At 43.8% G+C, this 22,853-nt stretch overlaps 1 long non-coding RNA gene across 1 annotated transcript; it reads right to left on the reverse strand.

The window, feature by feature from the left end:
* Positions 1–16,998: 16,998 nt before the first annotated feature.
* LOC112110367 lies at positions 16,999–19,930 on the reverse strand. Its single transcript, XR_002908407.3, has 4 exons — positions 19,858–19,930; positions 19,639–19,718; positions 18,189–18,312; positions 16,999–17,220 (listed from the first exon to the last, which is right to left on the reverse strand). It is a non-coding gene; the product is annotated as an uncharacterized LOC112110367 (long non-coding RNA).
* Between the last annotated feature and the right edge of the window lie 2,923 nt (positions 19,931–22,853).

Below are 22,853 nucleotides of genomic sequence, written 5' to 3' on the forward strand. Positions count from 1 at the left end.
TTGAACCTCATCAGATTTCTTTTGGCCCAATCCTCCAATTTCTCTAGGTCACCCTGGACCCTATCCCTACCCTCCATCGTATCTGCGTCTCCCCCCCCAGCTTAGTGTCATCTGCGAATTTTCTGAGGGTGCAATCAATCCCTTCATCCGGATCATTAATAAAGATGTTGAACAAAACTGGCCCCAGGACCGACCCCTGGGGCACTCTGCTTGATACCGGCTGCCAACTAGACATTGAGCCGTTGATCATTACCCATTGAGCCTGACAATCTATCCAGCTTTCTATCCACTTTATAGTCCATTCATCCAATCCATACTTTTTTAACTTGCTGGCAAGAATACTTTGGGAGACCGTATCAAAAGCTTTGCTAAAGTCAAGATATATCACATTTGCCGCTTTCTCCATATCCACAGAGCCAGTTATCTCATAATAGAAGGCAATCAGGTTGGTCAGGCATGACTTGCCCTTGGTGAATTCATGTTGACTGTTCCTGATCACCTTCCTCTCCTCCAAGTGCTTCAAAATGGATTCCTTGAGGATCTGCTCCATGATTTTGCCAGGGACTGAAGTGAGGCTGACTGGTCTGTAGTTCCCCGGGTTCTCTTTCTTCCCTTTTTAAAATATGGGCACTATATTTGCCTTTTTCCAATCGTCCGGGATCTCCCCCGATTGAAAAGTGAAAACCTGTAAAGTGAATCCCACTGAAATATTATAAGGCTTGTATGACACTGGATCGGATCATCTGTTTCACTGCCCGTTCCAAAGAGATCTCAAAACATATGTAGCCATCCTCCTAACTATCAAATTAAGTGTAGAGGATAATCAGGTATGTTGCAGAGGATACAGCTGTTCTGTCTTACTACTCCAAAAAATTATCAATATTATTAGTTGCAAACCTAGTAATAGACTCAAGTCACTTTACGTTGCAGCATGATAAGCCATGAAACAAGAAAAGAATCATCCAGGAATGTGAAAAGATTGTACATAAATAAATTCTGACTTCAAAATGGACATTTTTGTAGGCAGCTCAAAGTGCTGTCAAGTGACAAACTGGTAGTCAAGTGACTACCATTTGGGGAAGAATACAAAGTCGTGCAAAGTTGCACAAGGACCATAGCACAAGGAGGTCTAAAGAAAGAGGCCTGCAGAAGTAGGTTGCTAATCAGAGCTAAATCAGCAGGTGTTCAGTGTGCATCCCAAGACATTTTGCACTAACCACTGTGACCTAATGTGCCTTACACAAACTGGGATGGCACAAGATGTTTTGAATGAAGATCATGGAATTGGTAGAGAGAAAGCTGGAGGAACTCATGAGAAATGCCTCATTTTGTCATTGGACCGGGGGACCATATGTCCCGTTTTGGCCAGGACAGTCTCTTTTTTGAGCCCTGTTCCGGCCGTCTTGACTTTTTAAGCAAAAGTGGGCGTTTGTCCCGTTCGCTTTTGCCAACTTGATCCGTTGGCAAGAGCGAACGGGACAAATGCCCACTTTTGTCAAAAAAGTGGGGTGTGGAGGAACATGCGGGGGGTGTGTTGAGCGGCGATGTCAGCCCCACGCAGCGGGGATGTAGGGCTCGGGCGGGGGGCAGGCAGTGCTCGGGTGAGCAGTGATGCCAGCCCTGCAGGGTAGGGGAGTGCAGGGCTTGGAGGGGGCCTCGGGCGAGCGGCTCAGGCCTGCACGGGGTGGGGTGGGGGGGGGGTAGAAGGGCTCGAGCTAGCCCCAAGTGGTGTCCCGTTTTCCTTTTGGGAAATATGGTCACCCTAGTCATTGGATGATGAGAAGGGACAACTCGTATTCAGGTTGGACGTTTCCAATCTTTGCCAGAATCATGGGTCATTTTCTGATTGGCCCAGGTCAGTTTTAACGAGAAGTCAAGCCATGACACCCTTCAGAAACTACAAAAACAGACTGTTTTGATCAAAGTGTTGCTTCCTAAAGCCAAAATATCGGAATGAGAGAGAGGGAAAGCACCTGACATCACCTGGTCGCTGAGAGCACCCCCTGTCTAGCAACAACTCAAGTCTCTTTCTCGATAAGCAATTTAGTAACTTGATCCTTTTAAGTCCTACAGTCCTACCTAAGGCGACAACTGCAAAATCCAGGAAGAGGACGTAACTATCATGACCCGCTGAGTGAATGAACTTTCTGTCTATGTTGAGAAACCAGTCAGTGCTACCGTGAGGCTTAGCTGGAGAATTCACTTTTATGCCACTTTCAATGGATAAGTAGCAAAAATACATGTATTTTGTTTCCCAAAGGAAAACTTGGTTATTTTAAAGCTGAATACTCCTCTGAAAGTATGTACCTGAGTTAAAACCATGGAAATGGCTAAAATGTGTGCTATATACTTGCATTTCTCTAAGAAATTGAATCCTTGTTGTTTAGAAATTGTGGTAACTCAATATGTGATTAAGATTGTTGTAGTCTAGAAATATCTGTAACAGGAAACTGCGCTTATCAACAGCGAAAGATTGCTCAGAGAAAGGCTGAGTAAAGCCTAATAATCGTACAGATTTGTGGTCAAGAGAAATTGGCACAAAAAGAGGAAGAAGCTGTCAATTGTCTTGTAAGCTAACGATCTTTACCACTATTTGATTATATAGTGTGGCAGAGCTCTGACCTTGTCCCCACGGGTCCTGCGCTTCTAGGCGGTTTATGCTAGCCTCAGTGGCTCACTGTGACCCTTCTCGTAGCCCTTCTCTCTCTGGGGCCAGGGTTACAGTCTACTGAGCCCTTTTCATCATAGGCCCGCAAGGAGGTTGGTGAGAGAACTCCCACAGTCTCTGTTGTCCCTGGGGGCTTATTTCAGAACAGTTTAGCCTCCTGTCCTGACAGGGGCCTGACTTCCCCTCCCAGGAGGTGTTCCTGTAGTGGTGGGTTGGGGGGGGAACCCAGGCCCGCCCTCTACTCCGGGTTCCGGCCCAGGGACCCTAATGGTAGCAGCTGTTGGCAGACAACCTTTCACTGCCAGAGTTGCTACATTTCCCTGGGCCACTTCCCCACAGCTCTCCTGCTTCTCTCTTCTTCACCCTTACCTTAGGGCTCCCTTACCGATGGTTTGAGGGTGTCTTCATTAACCAGCCCTTCAGCCGCACTTCCTCTCCTCTGGCTCCCTGGCTCTCCTCTGACTGGAGTGAGCCCTTTTTATAGTATCAGCGGGGCCTTAATTAGAGTCAGGTGGTCACATTAGCTTAATGGCCTCACCTGACTCTTTGCAGGTTAATTAGAGTCAGATGTTCTCATTAGCCTGGAGCAGCCCCTGCTCTGGTCAGTCAGGGAACAGAAAACTGTTAATCCAGTGGCCAGTATATCTGCCTTCTGCTATTCTGCTATACCCAACTGGCCTGGGTCTATCACAATAGTTAAAGTTACCTAAGAGCAGACAGTGTTAATAAAATTCCAGAGAAACAGGAATAGTTTAAATCATTATTTGTACATTGCCCTTGGGAGTCTTCACTACATGGACAAACCCTCATAGACTCTCACCTCGCTAGCTATCAACTCTCTCTACACCCTAAGAACGGCCTCAACCACTCCCAGCTGCCCAAGCCCTCCTAAACCCACCCCCATCTCCTCCGGATGTCAAGTGTCCTTCAAGTTATGTCTCCACTGGAGGTGGAGGTGTAATTTCGGCTAACCACTCCAAGAAAGTGTCTAGAGTTCAGATGGGATCATACTCAGCCTGTTCCACCCCTTGCACTGCCATGGCTATACTTCCATTTTTAATGCGCTAGCTCAATCCGAGTTTGTGTGGTATGTCTACCTGAACAGGAAATGACCCTTCAAGCCCCAGTGTAAACATACCCTTAGAAGATGTGCGAGCTGATAAGCTCTGTGCAGCTAGGGAAGGGAGATCATGATTTCATCATCTATATGCATTTTTAAAGTGTCTTTCACTGGCACTCCTGGCTCTCAACCACTAGGTGACAGCAGCAGCAAAAAGATGCTCCTTCTAATTGAGCATCAGCCTTGAAGTAGGAACCTGCTTTCTCACAGAGCAGCCTGCTGGACTTTAGTGACAGTACAACAAAGACAATCACAGAAAGACGATAGCTTCTGCCTAGTTAAAAATGATCAATTTTCAAATGCAGATCCCCCACATTTAAAGACTTAAAAAAATATCTACATGACATTTCTGATACATGGTGCAATGGGTGAGGTTGGTTTCAGGGAACCTTTGAGGAAGGATCCGATTTGAATTTTGGGAAATCATATCACCAATTGAAATAGGCAAAATATTTCTCTTTTCTAAATTGTTCTCATCTTTCTATGGACAATCATGTGCTTAATTATGATCTCACTTACACCAGTTTACACAAGGGTCTGATGGTTTCAATAGAGTTACTCCTGATTTACAGCTGTCAATGTAACAGGGAGCAGAATCAGGCCTTAGACCTTAATGCAGATTGGTCTAATTTCCTCTGGTCTCCTCAGTGTGGATGATGAGTTTTGAAACAGAGGGAGGGTCTAGTTACCATGGAGTTCCACGATGGGTGTTACACACCGTACAGTCAATCTGTGACTGAACCCAGCTCCTCTGACACCACAAACTGAAAGGATTTGTAACAGTTATAAGAAATAAATATCTACCCACAAGAGCTCATTGAAACCTACAGAGATGTGTGGACCATCATCTATCAACACCCATGTGTGGCATTAACATGCAATCAGGACTTCTTTAGTATATTTTATTTAATTTGTTATTTTTAAAAAGATAAACAAGATGGATTTCTGAAGAGAATAATGCTAGAAACAGCCCGCTTGCCTCCCACCAACACACACACACACACACACACACACACACACTTTTCAAGAATATGATCTCACACCAGCTTGCTTTTATTAAAAGGAGAGTAACAAATCTTATAGGGATGGTACAGGGCTCCCTTATGGAATTTCTCCAGCTCACAAAGTTCTTTACAGCCCAAATAAGCAGCACTTCAGCGTTCCATTGAAGCAGGATCTGAGGATTTTAGAAGCAAGTGGCTGTCTCCCCGATTCCCTGAGATCCTGATTAGACAGTCAGTCAAAAAATCTCCTGTACAGAGAAAAGAGAATCAGATTTTGTGATGTTTTCCCACAGAACAGGGATAATATGATGTTTGTTTTCAAATCAGTTACACAGGAGGACTTGCCCAGTCACTCTGTGGTGGGCGAAGAGGTCCCTACTGTGACATTGTGTTACCGAGTATTAATGGGGATAGTCAGGTGTATCTAAACAGGTGAACTGGCTGCCTATAAAATCTACACTGCAGAAAAGCACGACTCACATCCAGGTACAGTTGTTCTATCACACACACCTTGGGCACAGCTGAAGCTAAAATGACACATAATTACTTGGGTGATAAACAACTTACTCTTAAAGACTGAAGGGAACTTTCAGTTCTAGCTGAAGGCCAACTCTGTTCAGGTGGTAGTTGCATATGAGCAGCTGCTGGCATGGCCACTCCAGCCTAGTTCCCTAGCTCTCTCTCTGCAACCCCAAAGGGCTACCAGCTTCACATCTCCTGCATATTTGATGTTTTAGTAGGTGGGAAAATCTCTCACCCTCCCAATTGCTTCTCTGGGCTCTGTCCCGGCTATAACATTAATTTGCCCATGGTGGGTATCCTCTGTAGCAGGGATGGGCAACCTTTGGCATGCGGCCCATCATGGAAAGCCGCTCATGGGCTGGGACGGTTTGTTTACCTTCAGCGTCCGCAGGTTCGGCCGATCGCAGCTTCCACTGGCCGCGGTTCGCCGTCCCCGGCCAATGGGCGCCGCAGGAAGCAGTGGCCAGCACATCCCTTGGCCCACGCTGCTTCCCGCAGCCCCCATTGGCCGGGGATGGCGAACCGCAGCCAGTGGAAGCTGCGATTGGCCGAACCTGCGGACGCTGCAGGTAAACAAACCGTCCTGGCCAGCGGATTTCCCTGACAGGCCGCGTGCCAAAGATTGCCGATCCCTGGTCTAGAACCTATCCTTTCAGAACCCCTGGGAGACACCCATATCCAATGACGATTCCCCATTGACAGCTATTTTGAAATTGTTATATTATATTAGTGTGAGCTTTGCTGAAGTTGTGTGATCTTACGGCTTTTGATCAGAATCTTGTGCAGTACTAAATACAAACTCTTTACAAATGTATAAGCATGTTACAGTTACAAACTGACCTTTATCAACCTAACTTGTCATGTCATCAAAAATGTAACTAGCTCTATTGAAGAAGATCTTGTGTCCATGTTGACTGTCATTAATTATATTCCTAATCTTTAATTCTTTATCGATTGAATCATCTTTTCCATTATTTTGCCAGGGATTGATGTCAACCTAATTCGCTTATAGTTACCTGGATCATCTTGCCTGCCCTTTTTGAATACTGGCCTAGCATTAAGGGGGGGGGAGGGATAGCTCAGTGGTTTGAGCACTGGCCTGCTAAACCCAGGGTTGTGAGTTCAATTCTTGAGGGGGCCACTTAGGGATTGGAGGCAAAAATCAGTACTTGGTCCTGCTAATGAAAGCAGGGGGCTGGACTCAATGACCTTTCAAGGTCCCTTCCAGTTCTAGGAGATAGGATATCTCCACTATCTAAATTAACACTCTTCTGGTATTTCCCTACTGTATTAACAATAATCAGTGGAACAGAGATCTCCTCAGCGAACTCTTTTCGGACTCTGTGGTGCAAGTTATCCAGGTTTGTTGATTTAAAAAGGGTTATCCCTAATAGATGCTGTCTAACATTCTCCTTAGTTACTAATGGACTAGACAGTAGTTCACCATCTTTATGTAACATCGGTACATCACCCAACTTCTTTCCACATATAGAACAGAAATATTTATTGAACACTTCTGCCTGCTCTGCATTGTTATTAACGATTTTACCACTTCCAGGGAATGGACCTATACCATTGTTAGGATTTCTTTTATTCCTGATATTTTAAAAAAATGGTTTCTTGTCCTTAGCCCTGCCAGCCATGCATTCCTCCCTGATGTCCTTAGCTTCCTTTATCATATTTCTGCACTTCATGACTTCTAATTTATATTGATTGCTATCTACTTCCCCTGTTTCCCATTTGTTACAGATATTGTTTCATTTCTAATTGTTGCCTTCACTTCCCCAGCAGACTGTCTCTTGCGGAGACTTTACTTTTGTTGTTCCTGCTCGATTTCACTCTTCTAAAATATAAAAGCAATGTTTGACAATAGGGTGTCTCGGCTCCAACCCCTGCCCATATATTATGCTTCGGCAGCAGAAGGAGGCTGTAAAAGAACGACAAGGGCTGGCAAAGAATTCGCCCAAAGCATGAGCAGCACAAGGCTGCCATAATAGGTCTCTGCTGTCCCTGTTGCAAGCACTGGAGTTGGGGTGGTGCTGGAGACGTGGCTGGAGGCTCTCAGGTGGCAATCCCTGTAGTACTGAGCACTGCAGAGAAGCGGGGCGGCTCCAGGCTGTGGAGTTGCCCACAGGCATCCTGAGTAAGGCAAATGTAAGGAAGAACATCCACTGGGGTGATTCTAATATATGCTGGGACCACTCCAGCCCCCACATGGCCTAGAATGTGGGCTGTGCCATAAGCATTGAACCTCCAAAAGCATTAAACAACAGCTCAGATGTAAGAAGGAGAGGAACAGGTATTTCTGTTCACACTGCAATGTCTGCCTTGTGGAATGCTGAACTTACCTTCGACAGCAAACGCCCTGTGGATAGCATCTTCTAATGTACACAGAATTGGAGGGACATCTCCAAGGGAAGCAGGTACCTCCAAGCTGTATACACACCAAGCTGATCCTCTGAGCCTGGGAGAATTCTGCACAAAGAAAGAGTCTTAATCAACATTCTGCAGAGCAGGGTAAATAAGGGCTGGATTCCAGGATGACAGGCATTACCCATTCACTGACACCTGGCCAAGTCAGCCCCAATATCTTCCAGTGCAAAGGTTTATGACAACTTTAGTACTATTTAAATGGTTGTTGTTCTGTGGACATTCAATGCCAGCCTCTAAGAAGAGAACGGAGAAAGTTATTGAAACAGGGGCGCTGGCCCTCTGACTGCTGAGTCAAGAAGTGTCGCTCTGAGCACTTGCATCCGTCACTGCCCCATGCCTTTAAGGGATGGAAAACAAATATCTGTCTACATCACCCCCTTTCGTTAGTGGCTGCTGCTGTGTTTTTGACCCCCCCTGGCTCTAATTGTGATGTGCCAGGCAGTATCATAAAGTCAATTTGCCTAAGTAGGCTTGAATTGGCTCAGCACTGGGTTGGATGACTGCAACTTTTTGAAACAGAAGGGCTTGAAAAAGTCCCTTCTGGTTTGAAAGTCCGACTGTCTGTGAGACTGTGCACAGATTGCTTTCTGTAAACTCATTCAGGAATATTTTCTTCACAACCAATTGCCAGTTTTGGGTTATACGTGAAGAGCCTGTTATTTTGAAAATGCAGCCCCAATGTGCACAGCTGAATCTTTTGGAATATTTAGGTTAGAACATTTTTAACTGGAGGTTGTTTTGTTGTCACCAAACTATCTACAACCTAAACCCTAAAATGATACGTTGTCATGGTTACAAACACTGTCCCACTCCCAGATAATATCATTTTTAGAAACAAAGCTAAGTACATAGCTGTGGTAGGTTCTGAGAGATAATGGGGCTATGACACCAGGATGAGGGGCTGCCATTTTAGAGATCTGGGTTCTGTTCCCAGCTGTGTAACCTCTCAGTGGGACACGAGGCCTGACTTTATGATACAGGCTGTGAAAGGCACAGAATTACTAACACTTGTCAGAAGCAGAAGTTATATTTTAAGTTATTGTCTCCTGGCCTCCAGCCCTACGCACCTTCTCCTAGACCAAAGGGAATATGGAAAGGAGTTGGCCAGACTCCATTTGGTCTTTGTCCCATCTGGATGGTCAGTTCTGTGACTGCCTCATTATAGGAAGAGTATGTGCAGTGTGGAGAGAAGGTGGGGTAGTTAAAGCAGCAAGTTCTGAGGAAAATACTAAGGGAAATTTAGATTTTTTTTTTACTGGTCATAATTTAATCACATCTCTGCTTTTTCTTAGGGGCAGGGCACTAGAGCTCATAAGAAAAAAGTCAGAAAAATGTTTCTAATTGAAAGTGTTACGCAACTTTAGTATGGGCTCAGAGATGACCCTCTCTATCATTCCTCATTTTCATTTGCATCTTACCTGTGACACCCTGGAGCACCAAGAAGACAAGAGCAAAGAGCAGGTAAAGGATCTTCATGGCTGAAGATTGGCCGTGAACTCAGCGTCACTGAAGAGAAGAGATTCCAAGACAGAGAGGAGACAGAGTGGAGAGTGGAGATTATGATATACTGAGTTCTAGAAATATTGTTTTAATTTAAATGACAATTATAATATGTGTTTTGCAATCTGCTAGCAATAATAATAATTGTATTTTAGACAGCATCCTAGATCTATCTCTTAGGAGGACTTCAGAGATATACAATTGTGTGATGCAAGATACATTTAAAAACAGATGTTTCGTAAATAACTGTAATTAAGCAGTTACTTATTTTTGGGTTATCATGGAAATCTTGTTTCCCTGAGCCAAAATACAGATTGGAGAATTATTGCACATTTATGTATTTTATTTGCAAAAACAGAATGGAAAAGAATTAAGAAATGATAGAAAGTGAAACAAGGATGGTTGGATGCTCATGTTTATGGAATTTATAAGAACGAATTCATCATGTGATGTTACAGTTAACCAAGAATTAATCAATCACATCAATTCATTCCAGGTCTTATCACAATCTTGTTACATTGGCAAACTTTACCTTAGTTCTGTATTGCACTAGGCAGGTGACTTTGGTACCAAAACTGAACTATGACTTCTTTAATGCAGATTCTTATCCATTTCTATTCATGTTGTTTGCCAGTGGAATTATGGGCAGTTCACCCAAGCAGTTACTTAAGTATTAAGAATGACAATTCAATTAGTTATCACGCATTGAATTCCAAATAGAGAATGATTTAAACTAGAGGTTCTCAACCTTTTTTGAATCACGGCCCACCTTAGCATCCCCCTCCCAGCCCCCCCACTTTCAATAATTGGCACTTAGTATTGCTAATGCATTTGTTGTACCTAGTAACCTTTTTAAAAGCGCATACATTAATATCTGCACAGTTTTCAAAACTCAGTTAAAGCCTCAAAGCGTATTGTGAACCAATGCACCAGATCACAAAGTTGCTCACTTGTAGGGTTGCAAATGCATAGTTGTGAGGTAGGGACAATTTTCAGAGAGTGGCTTTCATAGAATATCAGGGTTGGAAGGGACCTCAGAAGGTCATCTAGTCCAACCCTCTGCTCAAAGGAGGACCAATCCCTAGACAGATTTTTGCCCCAAATGGCCCCCTCAAGGATTGAATTCACAACGCTCAGTTTAACGGGCCAATGCTCCAACCACTGAGCTATCCCTCCCCCCCTTTGTAGCCTGGCACATGGGGTTGCAATGCCATTCACTCCAGTCTGCCCTGGCGGTCCCTCAGCTATGACCCTTTGTGCCTGGTTGCAACGCCACTCACTCAAACTGGACCCAGCCACCCCAACACCTCTCAAATTTGACACAGGCACACCTTCAGCATGAACGGGGGAGGGGAGAAGCTAGGCTAAACTGGAGTGAATGGCATTGTGACCCTGTATAATTATTAGAAGGCTCTCTGCTACCCCTGAGGAAGTTTGACACATCCCCTTAGTTGAGAACCTCTGATTTAAATGATTCCTATTTCTCTGGAATTTTAATAGTATCTATGGCCACTGTGACTAAATATTCAAAGTTACCATTATCTGAATATTTAGTCAACAGTGTTTTCCTTCACCAGCCAATTCAAAGCTTCTTCCTCTTTTTGTCAAAGTGTGGAGTGGAGAATTATTGCACGTTGACATATTGTATTAGCCAAGTCAGAATTTAAAGCAGTTAAGAAGTTACAGAAAGAAGAATAAAGATGGTTAGATGATCGTGTTTATGAAATTTCCCAGCACTGACAGTCCCGGGCAGGAAGCTGGCCCTACCCCTCACTATTTGCACTGGTGCATAAAGAGCCCGGGGCTGTCAGGCCAGGAAGTACTCAAGCAGTATCAAGGAGGGTCCTGTTTCCTGCAGCTACTCTCACTCCCTTTCTGTTCCTTCTTTCCTTCCCCTTTTCTCTCCTACATCCTCTTCTCTGCCCACCTTTGTTTCCCTCCTTCTTAACCCATTCTCTTTCCCTTAAGTCCTGTCCTGTCTCCCTTTGTCCTTTCTCTCCTTGAACGCTTTTCCTTTCACTCTTCACCTTAACCCCTTCATCTGTTTCTTTCTTGCCTGTTTGCTCTTTTTCTCTCTCTTCCCCATCTTTTCTCTCCTCCCCTACCTTGCCTCTCATTCTCCTCCCTTTTTCTCATCCCTAACTCCAGAAATCCTGGTTATCTGAATGCCCAGTGTGTTCCCCTTGTAGTGCTGTGTTAGTTAATCACCCTCTGATTAACATTCATGCTGTGGGAACTGCAATTTGAGGGATTTCTGGATAAAGGGAATTCAAATAACTGGCATTATCCTGTAGATGGTTTTAACTCAGGTAGCTTTAAAATTACCATGTTTTCATTTGGGCAAATACAACACATGTATTACTGCTACTTATCCATTAAAACTGGCATGAAGGTGTGTTCTCTGGTTCAGCCTCACAGTAGCTCTGGGTAGTTTCTGGAGATTACAACATCTGCGTTCTTGTTCTCTTTCTGGATTTCACAGCCATCTCCCTAGACAGGACTTTAAAGGAAGAGTTAATGGGGTGATTTTCAGGGAAGCGACTTTAATAGTTACCAGAAAGGGGATGCTCTCAGTAGCCAGGTGATGAGAGTCCTGCTCACCGTCTCTCTGATCCAGATTTATGAGCTTCAGGGAGTGAGGCTTTGAACAGAACAGCCTGTTTTATACAGTTTCTGAAGGCTTGTTTACTTCTTGGCAAAGCCGCTGTGGGCCAATCAGAAAGTGACCCCTGCTTCTGGAGAAGATTTGAAATGTCCAACCATAATTAGGATATTGGAATTCTTGCAACTTGGTCCGTGGAAAACTCCATGGTCTTTGTGCAAAACATCTTGTGCCATCCCAGATTGTGCAAGACACGTTAGGCCACAGAGGTTTGTGTAAAATGTCTTGGGACATATAACGAACACCTGCTGGTTTAGCTCTGGTCAGCAACTTACTTCTGCAGGCCCCTTTCCGTTGGCCTCTCTGTGGTGTGTTCCTTGGCCAACTTGACACGACTCTGTGTCCTTCCCCAAGTAACAATTTCTCCATCAGCAGTTTGAGCTTCCAGCAGAAATGTCCATTTTGAAGGCAGGAGAGATGTTTTATGTAAAGTCCTTTCACATTCCTTGATGATTCTGTATGTGTTTTATAGCTCATCATGCTGCAATATAAAGTCATTTGACTCATTCATTACTGATAATGTTTAATACAATTAAATCAATAGTTAGACAAATTGCTCTACACGGCACTGTACCAGTAGCTGGGGAATTTCTACATTTCATTTGTAAATTAGTAGGATTGCATCATAAGTTTAAAAATACTAACAATTAAGAATAACAATGTAATCTGGTTTTGCTGATTAGGCTTTGTTGTTGTCTAGGCCTTATTACATTTTAGTTGAGTTCACCTTACAAATTTTCACTTCATATTGGCTTCGAATTTATCACCTTCTTCAATATAAATCAAATGCTTTGTTACCTTTGTTAGAATTAGTTAGACGTTATAGGTGGTGCAGGTAGCAACACCTAAAATTGAGGTTACTAGACACTTTTTTTCATTTGACTCTGTTTTCAATTATTTATAACTTTTCCAAATGTAAAGTATATAAAGTTCCTGGTGCCGTGAGGTGCAGATCGAATGTTGGGTGTTTTTTTTTTTTTTTTAGCAACAAGCATCTAAGCTCTGCTGAGGAAAACACAGCTGGGAATGTTATTTTTGTTAGTTCAGAATTTAACCAAATCTGAATGGATTTCCATGGATGCAGCAAAGGTACCTCCCTGGCATCAGGGCTGTTCACCTATCAAATTTCACATTTCTGCTGCAACCCATGGAGGCTTTAGAAGTTTTCAGAAAAGGAACTGGAAGAAGTTTAATGGAAAGAATTAGGCAACTGAACTCTAAGCTCAGAAATGGCCCTCTATATTATCCCTAGATTTTATTTACATTTTACCTGAAGCAATCTGGAGCACCAAGAACAACAAAGAGAAGGTAAAGGAACTTCATGGTAGAGGGTCATTGAGGATCTCAGGTCCCTAGAGGGAAGAGACATCAAGACAGAGAGGAGACAGAGAGTCACTGTATTTAGGGCACTGAGAATTGTGATATACTGAATTGTAGACATCTTTTTTTGCTCCAAGTGGTATTTAAAATACACGTGCTGTGATTAATAATAATGAATGTTATCCACACTGCACCAGAGTATGTTACAGAAATGTAATTGACAAGTCCCTGCTGCCTTGAAGAAGTTACATTAAGTAAATTTAGACCTGGCGAATAGCTACTGCCTGGTCCAAAGCCCCATGAGGTCAATGGAAATACCCTCCATTGGCATCAGCAGGATTTGGAGAGTCCCCTAGTTCAGATTGTTTCTCTTGTTCTGTTCCTTAGAAATCCATTTCTTTTACCTTTTTCAAAATAGGAAATAAAATAACATACCACCCTAAAAAGTCCCTATTGTGGGTTAGTGCCCCATATGGGTGCTTATATAGACCATGGTCCACGCATCTCTGTATAAAGCAACAGAGAGTCCTGTGGCACCTTTAAGACTAACAGAAGTATTGGAGCATAAGCTTTCGTGGGTGAATAACCACTTTGTCAGACGCATGTCATTGGTCATTGAGGATCTGAGGTCCCTAGAGGGAAGAGACATCAAGACAGTGCTGCAGTTAAATGACAACACTTCGTCAGACGCAGTTCTTAGTGACTTCAGCTCTTTGTGATTTCACAGGGTAGTGGAAATCTCTCTGCTGCTGCTTATTCTGTGTTGTCATTTAACTGCAGCACTGTCTCCACACCAGGACACTGCCCCCTTAGATCAGATTATCATTGATATCAGCTCTAGTGATCTGAGAAAGAACCAGGACTCTCAATTGAGTCTAGTCACTTCTGTCTTTAAAAATTGGATGGGGAGGGTCAAATGGCTCCTAGAATCCTTTAAACTCTTAGGAACAAAGAAAGTGTGCCCTACTTACAGGATGGGGGACTCTATCCTGGTAAGGAGTGATTCTGAAAAAGACTTGGGGGTGGTGGCCAATAATCAGCTGAACATAAACTTCCAGTGTGAAGCTGTGGCCAAAAGAGCTAATGCAATCCTGGGATGCATAAACAGGGGAATCTCGAGTAGAAGTGGAGAGATTATTTGACTTCTGTATTTTGCACTGGCTGAATACTGTGTCTAGTCCTGGAGTCCATAGTTCCAAGAGGATGTTGATTACATTGGAGAGGTTTCTGAGAAGCGCCACAAGACTGATTAAAGGATTAGAAAACATGCCTTTTAGTGACAGACTCAAAGGATATGTCTACACAGCAATTAAAGACCCTTGGCTGGCTTGGGTCACCTGACTTGGGCTCACGAGGCTTGGACTGTGGGGTTTAAAATTGCAGTGTAGTTGTTTGCACTCAGGCAGGAGCCTGGACTCTGGGACCCTGTCCTCTCATGTGTGTATTACTAGGTACAAAAATGCTAGGCCTGGGTACCCATGAACACTTCTGCTCCAGCAGAGTTCTGGTGGCTACAGCAACAGGAGACAGGGAAGCGCACTAAAGCACAAGTGTCCCTAAGGCTATGTCTACTGGAAGTAGAGGTGGAATTTTGACTAGCCATCCTGAGAATGCATCCAAATTTCAGATGGGATCATACTGGGAGCGGTTAGCTAGTTCCACCATTTGCTCTGCCATGGTTACACTTCTGTTTCTGTTGCACCAGCTCACGCTTGTACAGGTATGTGTACATGAGCTGCAAATGACACCTCCACCTCCAGTGTAGACATGCCCTTAGAGGATGTGAGAGCTGATAAACTCTGTACAGCTGGAAAAGGGAGAGGTCAAGGGCTCAAAATCCATGATCTAATTACACTTCTAAAGTGTCTTTCACTGGCACTCCTGGCTCTCAACCACTAGATGACAGCCCCAGCAGAAAGATGCTCATTCTAATTGAGCATCAGCCTTGAAATAGGAACCTGCTGTTTCTCAGCTGAGCCTGTTGGACTTTTGTGACATATAACTAGGGTGACCACACATCCCAATATTATCAGGACCATCCTGATATTAGGAGCTTTGTCTTATATAGACAAAAACCTTCCTTCCCCCACCCTCCAAAAAAGTGTCCTGATTTTTCACACTTGCTGTCAGGGTTCCTTACCCACTCTGAATTCTAGGGTACAGATGTGGAGACTCGCATGAAAGACCCCCTAAGCTTATTTCTACCAGCTTAGGTTAAAAACTCCCCAAGGCACAGATCCTTCCTTGTACCATGGATTAAGTAACGCTGCCACCACCAAGTGATTTAAACAAACATTTAGGGAGGGCCACTTGGAGCCCTACCTTCCCCAAATATCCCCCCAACCCCCTACACCCCTTTTCCTGGACAGGCTTGAGAATAATCCCCCAAAACGCCTACATCCCCTTTCCTGGGGAGGCTTGAGAATATATCCTCACCAATTGGTACAGGTGAACACAGACCCAAACCCTTGGATCTTAAACAATGAAAAATGAATCAGGTTCTTAAAAGAAGAATTTTAATTAAAGAAAAGGTAAAAGAATCACCTCTGTAAAATCGGGATGGTGAGTACTTTACAGAATAACAAAAGACTCAAGAACACAGAGGATCTCCCCTCTAGGCAAAACCAGTTAAAAAAAGTTACAAAACCAGGGATAAACCTCCCTCCTCCTACAAAGGAAATCACAAGCCAAAATAAAAGTAAATCTAATGCATTTCCTTGCTAAATACTTACTAACTCTATAGGAGTTGGATTGCTTGCTTCTTTGATCTTGCTCCGGCCAAAGCTGCATGGAACAGACAGAACAAAATCCCCTCCCCCCTCCAGATTTGAAAGTATCTTGTCCCCTTATTGGTCCTTTGGGTCAGGTGCCAGCCAGGTACTTGAGCTTCTTAACCCTTTACAGGTAAAAGAGGAATTAACCCTTTACAGGGTAAAGAGGGATTTTATGCTACCCTTAGCTGTATGTTTATGATACTTGCTATCTGGTGACCCTACATATAATGGAGAGAATCAAGAAAAGTCAGCCTCTGCCTAAGGGCAGGTCTACACTCCGGCAGGGATCAACACTCTGAGATTGATCCACTGGCGGTTGATTTAGCGGGTCTAGTAAAGACCTGCCAAATCAACTGCAGATCGCTCTCCAGTCGATCCCTGTACTCTACCCCTGACGAGAAGAGTAAGGTAAGTTGACGGGAGATTTTCTCCCATTGACCCCCCGTGGTGAAGACCCCGTGGTAAATTGACCTAAGGTACATCGACTCCAGCTACGTTATTCATGTAGCTGGAGTTGCGTAGTGTAGGTCGACTTACCACGGTAGTGTAGACATAGCCTCAGTGTAACAGGGAGCAGAATCAGGGCTCAGAGCTTAAAACATCTTGGTCTGATTTCCTCTGTTCTCCTCATTGTGGACAATGAGGTTTCAAAGTAGAGGGAAGGTCTAGGTGCAATGGAGCACCATGGTGAGGGTTACACACCGTACAGTCAAGCTGGGACTGACCCAGCTCCTGTGACACCACAAACCGATAGGATTTTAATTACTGTAAGAGATAAAGATCTACCCACAGGAGCTCATTGATACCTACAGAGATGTGTGGACCATGGCCTATAAATACCCTTGCGTGGTATTAACATATGATAGGGACTTTTTTAGAGTATTTCATTTTATTTTTAATTTTAAAAAAGATAAACAAACTAGATTTCATAAGGAGAAGAATGATAGAAACAGCCCCCTTGACTCCCAGAAACACACACACACACACTTCAGTAATATGATCTTAAACCAGCTTGCTTTTATTAAAAGAAGAGTAACAAATATTATATGGTGATACAAGAGCTTCTTTCTGGAATTTCTCCAGCTCACAAGGTTATTTATAGCCCAAATAAGCAGCACTTCAGGGTTCCATTGAACCAGGGTCTGATGATTTTAGAAGCCAGTGGATCTCTGCCAGATTCCCAGAGATCCTGCCTAGACAATCAGTAGATAAATTCCCTGTACAAAGGAAAGAGAATCAGATTTTTTGATGTTGTCCCATAGAACAGGGCTAATATGATGTTTGATTTCAAATCAAAGGCACAGGAGGAATTGCCCAGTCACTGAATGGTGAGTGAAGAGATTCCTGGTTAACCTGAGCACAATGAATCCATTGTAGCTACTGCAACATTCAGTCAGAGAGATTTCATGGGGATAGCTATAAGTATCTAAATGGATGAAATCACTGTCTATAACAAGCATACGTCAGAAAAGCATGACACATCCATGTATGCTTGTTCTATCAAACACACCTTGTCTACAACTGAAGGTAAAATGAAACTTATTTAGGTGATAGATCACTAACTCTGAAGGAATGCAGGGGAACTCTAATTCTGCCTGAAGCCTGACTCGGATCTGGTGGCAGTTCCATGCTAGCAGCCCTGCCTGGTGATAGCACAGATCTCTGGGCATGCTCAGTGAATTGGCCAGGAGAGCAGCCCTGCAGTTGGCAGCAAGGCCACTCCAGCCCAGATCCCTGGTTCCCGCCCTGCAGGCCCAAGTAGCTCCCAGCATCAAATCTCCTTCCCCAAGTGGCCTCTCAGGTGTTTTAGTGGGCGGGAAAGTCTCTCACCCTCCTAACTGTTTCTCTAGGACCTGTTCCTGCTGCAACATTAATGTGACCAGCTGAGTGGCCTGTATAATTTATGGCACCTCCAGTCACAAAGAACAGGAATAGGATGGGCTGCAGATTTGCAATGTGGCCGAGTTAACTTCACAGAGGGACCTTCACGCTTAAACCATTCACATTCACTCAGAACAATGTTCACACTGACATCACCAAGACTTTTATAATGACCTCCCTTGGTTTTCAAAAGGGGGAAAATAAAGGGCTAAGAGCTGAGCTGCTTTAAAGATGGAAGGATTCGTCAGGTGTTAAATGGAAAGAGAGTAATGAACATTCCCGCTCACACTGCAGGGTCTCTTACCTTTGACAGCAAGAGCCAATCCAGCATTTTCCAAGGTACACAGAATTAGAGGGACATCCCCTAAGGTAACAGGAACCACCACGGCGTTTACATTTCTTTGGAGAATATCTAGCCTGGGAGAATCCTAAGAAAGAAAGAGTCTTAATTATCATTCTGCAGAGCAGGGGAAATTACAGTTGTGATTCCAGGATGCCAGGCATTTCCCATTCACTAAGATCTGGCCAAGTCAGCCCAACTATCTTCCAGTATGAAAGTTTATCACAGTTTTAGTACTATTTCCATGGTTGCAGTTCTACCCAAGTTCAATGGCAGCCTGAAAGAAGAGAATTAAACAGGGACACTGACTCTCCAGCTGCAGTTTAGAACCATAGCTCTGAGCACAGGCATCTTTCACTGCTCCGTGCCTTTAAGGGACGGAACTGGTTTTGTGGCGGGGGTGAGGTTTTGATTCTCTCGGGCTCTGACAGTGATGGGCCAGGCAGTACCATCAATGCAATTTGGCTAAGTAGGGTGAACTGGCATAGGACTGGGTTGGGTGACTACAACTTATCAAAAGAGAAGGGCTTGAAAAAGTCCCTTCTGGTTTGAAATCCTGCCTGTCTCAGAGATTCTGTTCAGATTTTCTTCGGAAGGTTCACTCAAGAATAGTTTCCTCATGAGCAATTGCCAGTTTTTGATTATACCTGAGGAGAGCCTTATTTTAAAAATAAAGCTCAAATGTGCACAGCCAAATCTTGTTGATTAGTTTAGAACATTTGTTGTGCTTTCACAAAACTATCTACAGTTAACAGATAGAAACTGACCCCCTAAATGATTCATTGTCATGTCTGCAAACATTGTGCACTGACATCATTTCTCTAAAAAAGCCAAACCCCTTGTTGTGCAAGGTTTTGAGACACAGTGGGGCTAAGACACAGAGATGAGAGGCTGCCATTTTAGAGATCTGGGTTTTGTTCCTAGCTGTATAACCTCTCAGTGGTACGTGGCCTCACTTTATAATGTCAGGTTGTGAAGGGCACAGAATTTTTAACACTAATAAGCAGCAGAAATTACAATTTAAGTCATGGTCTCCTGGCTCCTAGCCCTATGCACCATCTCCCAAACCCAAGGGTAGATTGAAAGTGGTTGGCTAGACTTCATTTATCAGTATCGCATCCAGACGTTCAGTTCTGTAATTGCCTGTTACAAGAACAGTACGTGCTGGGCAGATAGAATGTGGGGTGGCTTATGCAGCAAGCCTCAGTAAATTCTGAGGAAAACACTGAGGGGACGTGGATTTTGTTTTGACTGGTCATAATTCAGTCAAATCTCAATGGTTTTTCTTGGGGGCAGGTGCTAGAAATCATAAGAAAAAGTTAGAATAATTTTTCTAGTAGAAAGTGTTAGACAACCTGAGTAATGGCTCCCAGATATCCCTTTATATCATCGCTTGTTTTCATTGACATCTTACCTGGGGCAGTCAGGAGCACCAAGAAGACAACAGCAGAGAGCAGGTAAAGGATCTTCATGGCTGGAGGTTGGCCAGGAACTCTGTCAATGGAGAGAAAAGACACCAAGATAGAGAGGTGTGTTCTTCTTCCCTTTCTGGATCTCACAGCTATCTCCCTAGACAGGACTTTCAAGGAAAAATTAATGGGGTGATTATCAGAGAAGCGACTATAATAGTTACCAGACAGGGGGCGCTCCCAGTAGCCAGGTGTTGACAGTTCTGTTCACCGTCTCTCTCGTCCAGATATTTTAGCTTCAGGGAGTGATGCTTTGACTAAAACTGCCTGTTTTATACAGTTTCCGAGGGCTTAGTTTCTTCTTGGCAAAGCTGCTGTTGGCCAATCAGAAGGTGACCCCTGCTTCTGGGGAAGATTTGAAATGACCAACCACAATTTGGACGTTGGAATTCTTGCAGCTCTATCTGTGGAAAATTCCATGGTCTTTGTGCAAAACAGCTTGTGCCATCCCAGATTGTGTAAGACACGTTAGGCCACTGTGGTTTGTGCAAAACGTCTTGGGGCATATAACGAACACCTGCTGTTTTAGCTCTGATCAGCAACTTGCTTCTGCAGGCCACTTCCCAGGGGCCTCCCTGTGGTGTGGTGCTTGGCCAACTTGACATGACTCCATGTGAAACAATACTAGTCAAAAGTACAAACACAAATTGTTGATGTGCCAAGTCTGGTGAAGCCAATGGTGCCTGCTGGTGCTAAACACCTCTCAGGGTTCATCAATTGATCTGAATCTATTTCTTGTACGTGCTAAAAATCCTTTTCATTTCTTGGTTTCAAGAGGAGTTGGTTCTGGCACAGCTTGTCTGTATGGTCTAGGACCTCCCATGTCATTGCTCCATGGGATTGTGTTCATGGCACAGAAATGGAGAAGTGAGATTAAAAAAACATAAAATACTTTGGCTGGAAGGTTGCAACGTACCCCTATTTCATTTCTTAGAATTCAGAACGATAACACACAAGAACCCCAAAACTGAGAGAGAGAAAGCAAGCTGTTTCCAAAAACAGAGGGGTCAACTCACCCCACCTTACTGTGAGCTGGTTCTCTGCAGACTGATGGATGAGGACACAGATTGCACGCTTCCTTCCAAGCCTGCCAGCCTGAAAGCAGGATCAGGATATGTCAGACAAACTTTAAGTACAGCTTGTAATTTTAACCCAGTTTTCAAGACACCATACATGGCAGCCAGATTTCCAGTCTCATTACTGTAAGGAAGAACTACAGGAAAACACCGGGGATTTGACACATAAGAACCCCAAACAGAGAGAGACAAAGCAGGCTGCTCCCTAAAAAAGAGGGGGCAACGCATCCCACCTCATTCTAGGCAGGCTATCTGCAGACTGAGTGCTAAACACACAGCTTGCACACTTCCCTCCAAAACCCCTAGCCTGCAAGCAGCAGCAGGATACCTCATACAAACTTCATTAGATAGCTTGTAATTTTAACCCAGTTTTAAATACACCACACGTGGCAGGTAGATTTCATTACTGTAATGAAGAACTACAGGAAAACACCACGGGGCGTCTGTGCTGGGCCCTCTGTGCTGTATGCCAGGCCCTGCTCAGGGCAGCTCAGACTGCCCCTCTCCATGCTGCCAGTGGCTTCACTGCCACCACCTCTGCCACACAGCCCTTCCCATTAACTTCCGTACGGGTCTCTGCACCGCTCTGAGGGAGTCATTCTCTGTACAGTGGCTACATCCATGTTGCCCTTCAGCAACGTATGAACAGTTATTATGGTTATTTTGCTATTTTACCACCATTTGTAACCTCTCTGTATAGAGTGGGTGCATAAAATCGGAAAATAAACTAAATACACTAGATATTGGTTAATGGTGTATAAAAGATACACTACCTACACACACACAGTCTGATGAGAAGCCACTTCTCCGGGGAGCTGTTTTCTGAATTCCTCTGTGCACCACAGGCCTTTTCCAAAGCCCACTGAAGACAATGGGACTCTTTCCCTTCACTTCAGTCAGTTTTGTACCAGACTGATGATGTTTAATGGGTGTAGATGTTCAGGCTGCAATCCTGGCTCCAGGGAAGTCATTGACAAATCTCCCATTGACTTCCATGGGGCCAACATATCACCCTAGATTGTAACTTCCTCCCGGCAAGGATTTATCAACTATAATGATGACACAGAAAATATGGAATTTATTATTATTAATTATGTCATAGATATCCAGGCATAGGCCAGAATCCTTCTAACAGCTTGGGCCAAACATCTTAATACATCTCAGCTAGCTGTGGTTCATAGAGGATTTGGATTGTGTAAGCAACAGTCACTGACTAAGCTAACCACAAAGTCACCCTAAATTGTGAAGTAACTTCCTCTTTTATCAGTTTCTTTTACATTATAAGCTTTATTCCTAGAATTTCATAATAGAGACATAGTAGATCAAGCACTTACCTGATATGGCAGTATAATGGATAACTTTATAAACTATGTAGAAAATTAAAATCTAGCTTGAGCTTTCTGACACAGAGCTCTGGAGACTGAGGAAGTTTCATTGCCAAGGTGATCTCACTAAAAAGAATATTGCAAGCATTTTAGACGATGCTTTAAATAGAAATCATGGGAAAGATTCCAATGGGAAGAGGTCCGCAGAAGCACACTGCTGAATAGACCTAAACCAGTAGGTGTTCGGTGTGTGTCACAACACATTTTGCACAAACCGCTGCAGCCTAATGTGTCTTACACAAATGGGGATAACACGTGATGTCTTGAACAAAGACCATGGAATTATGCAGAAGGAAAATTGGAAGAACTCATAAGAGATGTCTTATGTTGTCACTGGATGATGAGAAAGGACAACTTGTGTTCTGGCAGGACATTTCCAATCTTTGCCAGAAGCACGGGTCACTTTCTGATTGGTCCAGAGCAACTTTGACAAGAAGAGAAGGCAAGCCATGCCACCCTTCAGAAACTGTATAGACAGGCTGTTTGGATGGAAATGTTGCTTCTAAAAACTAAAATTTCTGCATGAAAGAGACAGAAAGCACCTGATGTCACTTGGCCACTGAGAGCACCCCCCATCTGGTAACAGCTCAAGTCGCATAAGTGCAAAATCCAGAAAGAGCACACAAATGTCATAACCCTCTAAGTGAATGAACTACTGAATGAACATTCTATCTATATCAAGAAACCAGTCGGGGCTAC

Source organism: Terrapene carolina, unplaced genomic scaffold (genome assembly GCF_002925995.2).
Source record: "Terrapene carolina triunguis isolate 2854851 unplaced genomic scaffold, T_m_triunguis-2.0 Scaffold42, whole genome shotgun sequence".
NCBI lineage: Eukaryota > Metazoa > Chordata > Testudines > Emydidae > Terrapene > Terrapene triunguis.